Source organism: Etheostoma spectabile, unplaced genomic scaffold (genome assembly GCF_008692095.1).
Source record: "Etheostoma spectabile isolate EspeVRDwgs_2016 unplaced genomic scaffold, UIUC_Espe_1.0 scaffold00005045, whole genome shotgun sequence".
Taxonomy (NCBI): domain Eukaryota; kingdom Metazoa; phylum Chordata; class Actinopteri; order Perciformes; family Percidae; genus Etheostoma; species Etheostoma spectabile.
In genome coordinates, this window is record NW_022603220.1 from 117,237 (window position 1) to 123,236 (window position 6,000).

Sequence of the window (6,000 nt, forward strand, 5' to 3'; positions counted from 1 at the left end):
TCTCACCTGTACTACTGGAACTGACTGGGAAACCAAAGTTTCCCCGTGGGTCGCCACCACTCGCCGTAGGAGAGGCTTCTCTTCCTTAGTGCTGCTGGCTCTGACTCATATGAAGGGAAATATGGGGCAAAAGATGAGAGCTTGCAGAACAAAAAAATCTGAAATTATATGTTTAAATTTGCACTTGTAAAAATAAAATTTGCACTTGCAAACATATTCACACACGTGTGATCTTAATAAAAACAAGGTATGTGGAAACCGATGTACTCACACAAAGGCTAAGATTGACCCTAGATGCTTTGTCATGACCCCATGAAAAGGTCAGGACAAAAGACCATGTGCAAAGGTTGACCACTTGCAAGTCAATGTACTTTCGGCATCAGTTGTGTGTTTTTTTTTGCAAATCTCTTTGAAGTCTTTTTATTTCCCTTCATTCCCCCCATTGATTATAAAACACATGCCCCGTATGAGGGTTGAACTCACAACCTTCAGATTATGAGAATGACACGCTGCCTACCGCGCCAACAAGGCTCTGAAACCAGCTGCATGGGTTGGGAAAATTCCCAGTCGCCCCCAGGCGGGGGCCCCTGGCCTACTCTGGGCTGGGTCACTCCCTCTCTGCCTCGCTCACTCATAGGGTTTTTGACCCATTCTTTGTCTGGCCCCTCACCTGAGACCACTTTGCCATGGGAGACCCTACCAGGAGCACACAGCTCAAGACAACACAGCCCTCAGGTTCATAGGAACACACAAACCTCTCCACCACCATAAGGTGATGGCTCCCGTAAAGGTAGCTGGACCACGGCGATAGCTGCAAACATGATTTTTGAGCCTCCCTGATCCAAGGAAAACATGCTGGGGGAAAAAGAACATAAGGACTCCAGGGAATGATTTGCCGGAAGGACCAAGGTTCCAACAGCTACATTTTATGTGAGCTTCCTGATTACTCACATGTTGACTATTCACTTTTTTAAAAAAGGTAGTGATTTTATCTTTGATTTTCTCATCACCTCTTTTTTTAAGTGATTTTAGACCTGGAACGAGCCATCTTTTATTTCCTGTGGAGGTCCAAGTGGGAACAAGTGCAAAAAAAAGAGAAGAAGAAGCCAAAAGAGGGAAAGAAGAGCCGGACCTGTTAGTGTTTTTAGGTAGCAGATTTACAGCTATACACTTTTGCCGCCATCAAAGATGCCATTTGGACCTCCAGAAACTTGCTGGTAAGAAAGCACATGCAGACCCCCTCGTGGCTGTAACCAGGATGGCTGCAATATCTAAGTAGTATGTGTTTCATGATTGTACCTTTGTTTTTGAATGGTACATGACCATATTTTAAAGAGTGGTTTTATATCTGTGCTGTGAATTTTGACAAACTGTTTTGATCCCTTGAGGTATTTCAGTGAAGTCTTTGGTCTTGGACAGTTACCTGTCAATCTAAAACTGTATATCCTATTGTCTCTGGAACAATAGTTGCCAGTTGGAGGAGTAATGGCTCTTTACAGTGAATATGCAAAAGAAGATGTTCACAAGTTCAGCCCAGGTAAATGCTCAGCCCATATTCACACAGACCTAAACCTCCTCACTTAATGCTGGTTACAATATTCTAATAATCAATGCCAGAGAAAAATGACAAAGTGTGATAACTATTTTTAATTTTTTAAGAATTGGCAGTTTTTAATAAAGTTTTGGCTTTTTCCTTGCAAAGGTTTTTTTCTCCCAATAACCTTAACAAGCATACCATTAGTAATAATGCGGGTTTTTGTCACAATGTGGAGAGCCTATATGTGCAGGTCGTGTGGCCGAGTGGTCTAAGGCGCTGGATTTAGGTTCCAGTCTCTCTGGAGGCGCGGGTTCAAATCCCACCACAGCAATGTAAATATTACATCGCTGGAAGCTAACCAATGTGATGTCTTACAACTGTGTCATTTGAGCTGAACTTGATGAAGTAACTAGAATCATCCTTCAATCACCTTCAGCTCAGTGGTAGAGCGCATGCTTCGCATGTATGAGGCCCCGGGTTCAATCACCCGGCATTTCCAACAAGTGTTATCCTGACTGTAAAAGAGCTCTTATTCTGAAAATCGAAATAATGCAGCAGGAATTAATAGACAATACAAAAATCTGTCTCAATGCCCAGATGTGTTGCAAAATTTGCAGTCAACATTGTATTGCCAGTGATGGTGGTATAGTGGTCAGCATAGCTACCTTCCAAGCAAATGACCGGTGTTGGATTCCCAGCCATCGGAGTAGCTTTCTTGGAGTGATGTTACTTTTTAACTTTGATTTATACAATAGCAGTGGTTTGATTTCCAGCCACCACCAGGTTTTAAAGCCATACACAACATTAACATTACATATTCCGCCCAGGTTTCTTCTCTTATTCAGCGATCTCACAAAAAAGTAAAAAAAATCAGAAAATCTTCAGGGGCTGTAGCTCAGTGATAGAGCACATTTTGAGTGTCAATGCCCAGATGTGTTACACGATTTTCAGTGAATATTGTTCTGTCCAGTGATGGTGGTATAGTGGTGAGCATAGCTGCCTTCCAAGCAGTTGACCTGGGTTTTATTCCCAGCCATCGCAGTAGTTTTCATTGTGTGGTTACTTGCTTTATTTGTCAAGATTAGCCAGAAAGGGTACTCACCCAACCTAATTTGATAAAATATTAGATCTCCGTTATGGTACAAATAAGGGAGCATATCAATCAATCAAGATGTCTCCACGAGGATCCACAGACACAGGAAGTGCACTACAATTTGTAATTTGCCCGTGTCTGGTAACTACTACTAACCAATTAAAAGTTTATGAACATTTGTGCAAACAGGTATAGCTCTGCTTTCAGGTTGTCGTGGCCGAGTGGTTAAGGCGATGGACTTGAAATCCATTGGGGTCTCCCCGCACAGGTTCAAATCCTGCTGGTAACGAGAGACATTCTTTAAGAGTGGTAGCAAACCAATGACACATAACAGTTTACCAAATTGCAGATGTGCCTTTATGAACAAAATTGTGTTATCTCATAGTTACTGGAAGACACCAGTCTCCACCAATGTATTTCTTTTCAGTCTGTGTTACAATATTTGCAGTGATTGTCTAGCAGAAAGGCAACAGTGTGTTACTTGTTACTTTTTTAGAGTCTTTAAAAGAGCTGCAGAAGATATTACCTCCTGTGGTAATCTGACTGGTAGGGTTATAGAACGTAGTGGTAGACTAAGACCTCCTGTGATACAAACTAAGCGGTATGCTCTGTCTTTTATACCTCAGACTATCAGACAGGACCACAAGCACTTTAGATGTACATGTTTTACAGTTTCTTTTTTTACTGTATTTATGTACTTGTACTGTAGTATATATATTGTATTACACTCCAGTTTTTTTGGTTGTTACAGCGGGTATGAGCACTGTAGTTTCCATTTTTGTGGATGAAATGAACTTGACACACCGTTAAGTTTACAGCAGCTGGAGACATTTCACTTCAGACACTTGCATCAACAGACTGGAAATGGCCTTACTGCTGATACAAAGCATAGGAAATAGCAGAGGATGGTTTCAATCCACCGACCCCTGGGTTATGGGACCAGCACACTTCCACTGCCCCACTCTGCTCTGCTGTTCAAGTTCAGGGGCTGGAAAATTTATAATTCACATTTTGAGAGAATGTTTGGGATCCTGTGGCTTTAGAGCACCTTCAAAGCTGGTCAGGTGGTAAAAGGACATATTTCTCACTTCAAACCATAAGTCTGATTCCACTGGGGATTGAACCCAGGACCTTCTGCGTGTAAAGCAGATGTGATCGCTACTACACTATGGAACCTCTGACGTCCCATCATCTTTACCATAATCATAACAATACAGTAAAAATAATGGCTGGAGGTGAGGTTCTGAAAAGACATGGGCTTATATTTGCATTCAATTCTTTCTAAAGACTTTTCAAATGACAATTGCCAGGTGGTACCAAATACATAGTTCTTACTTTAAAGCATAAGTCTGGTTCCACTGGGATTGAACCCAGGACCTTCTGCGTGTAAAGCAGACGTGATATCTACTACGCTATGGAACCTCTGTAATACTGTCATCTTAACATAATCAGAACCAAACTGTAAATGAAATGGATGGAGGTCAGGTTCTAAGAAGTGAAACCAATGCAAAAGCACTGAAGAAGTCTTTCAAATAGACAATATGTCTTTGGAGCAGGTTTTTTTTGATTGTCGAGTGTCGTTCACTCCCTTTTTTAAGACTTTTCAAGGGACGCCTGCAAGACGGTAACAGGACTTAGTTCTTACTTTAAACCTTAAATTGGTTGCACTGGGGATAGAACCCAGGACCTTCTGAGTGTAAAGCAGATGTGATAACTACTACACTATGGCACTTTTGTGATATATATCTTTACATAATCTGAATATAAATGTGACCTTAACCATAGACTGTAGAATTAGCTGTATTGTAGCTCCGGTTCAGAAAACAATGCAATGGTGAACGAAGTGAAGTGAGGTTTCTTTTCAGCACTGTAGCCTGGCTGACGGATGGTCACAGCTCTACTGAGTCAAGTATTCCCAGAGCTCTTAGTAGAAACGACTTTATGAGATTTTTCAAAAAATTCTCCTGCTGTGCCTTGTAATGCCCACAGTGCCCTGCTATGCCATGAACTTCTACAAAGAACTGCTACAAACTACTATTTTTTCTACTTTTTGTTATTTCCACTCTTCATTCTAACCCCAACCGGCCCGTCAGACACCGCCTACCAAGAGTCTGGGTCTGTCCGAGGTTTCTGCCTAAAAGGAAGTTTTTCCTCTCCACTGTGGCCCTGTTGCTTGCTCTGGAGGAAACTACTAGAACTGTTGGGTCCTTGTAAATTCTGGAGTGTGGTCTAGACCGGCTCTATCTGTAAAGTGTCTCGAGATAACTCTTGTTATGAATTGATACTATAAATAAAATTGAATTGAAAATGCATGTGTAAAACACAATCTATGATCAATACAATATACTGTCTATTGTATAAGGGCATACCTGACACATCTAAAATACAGTTTTTTACAATTGCTATGACAGATTTTCAATACATTTAATAAGTTTTCTAAACTCTTAACACACCAAAACACCCAAAACTACACAATTGGCAAAACAGTTAATTTCATGCTCAAAATCACACATTGTAAACTAAACTCCAAAACTAATTTTCAAAATACAATAATACACTAACACTACACACTATGTCTAACCAAAACACTGCAAACATGTTTCAAAATCAAATAATTATTCCAAACACTAACACATGTTCTCTTCCAACAGGAACATTTAGTCAATCATAACACAATGACAAAAAAAAACACTATCATCAGCTGAAATTCCAGAAACTGCATTATTTCAGATGTGTCAGGTATGCCTTTATACAATAGACAGTAATTGTATTGATCAGAGATTGTGTTTTGCACATGCATTTTGTATCTTTTGTTGAAGAAATTCAATACAACAAATGAATGACCATCTCAGGATAGCTTTATAGAATATCCTACCGGTTGGTTTTTCTGGAAATACAGACAATAGATGCCAGTGTGTCCCGGCTGATATTTGGCTGTACTCGTTCACCAGCCTCTCTGTATGATAGCCCGTGGTTTATGACATGGTCGATGATAGCAGGTCTTATCTGATCAGTTACCCTAGCTCTGGTCCTTCTTTGAGCGCCACCACGCATTCTAACTCCTCTTCCTCTACCTTGCCCCACTCATCTCCCTTGTCCTGGTACGCGTCTTCCTCGCTCCCATGCAGGCATTTCTTCCTTCTTTCTTTGTGTTGCTTTAAATTGTTCCTTTTCCAGCCAGGACCAGCCCAAGAGTCCTCTTTTAGAACATATGATCATATGATTGAAAGAACCTCAACACCGGAGTGTGCTTCCTAGATGGAATCAGCTGTGATTTCAACAATTGCAAAACTTCAATAAGCTGTTTCTCATTAGCAATGGAATAAAAATACAGGGAATATATTTGTTTTTTCAATTCACAATATGAATA

General features: G+C 40.6%; 4 non-coding genes across 4 annotated transcripts; 2 read left to right on the top strand and 2 right to left on the bottom strand.

Annotated features, from left to right (window-relative positions):
- Positions 1-1,786: 1,786 nt before the first annotated feature.
- On the top strand, positions 1,787-1,868 carry trnal-uag (transfer RNA leucine (anticodon UAG)). The gene has a single exon. It is a non-coding gene; the product is annotated as a tRNA-Leu (tRNA).
- A 969-nt stretch (positions 1,869-2,837) lies between these two features.
- trnas-uga (transfer RNA serine (anticodon UGA)) lies at positions 2,838-2,919 on the top strand. Its single transcript has one exon. It is a non-coding gene; the product is annotated as a tRNA-Ser (tRNA).
- An 814-nt stretch (positions 2,920-3,733) lies between these two features.
- trnav-uac (transfer RNA valine (anticodon UAC)) lies at positions 3,734-3,806 on the bottom strand. The gene has a single exon. It is a non-coding gene; the product is annotated as a tRNA-Val (tRNA).
- A 174-nt stretch (positions 3,807-3,980) lies between these two features.
- On the bottom strand, positions 3,981-4,052 carry trnav-uac (transfer RNA valine (anticodon UAC)). Its single transcript has one exon. It is a non-coding gene; the product is annotated as a tRNA-Val (tRNA).
- Positions 4,053-6,000: the final 1,948 nt, after the last annotated feature.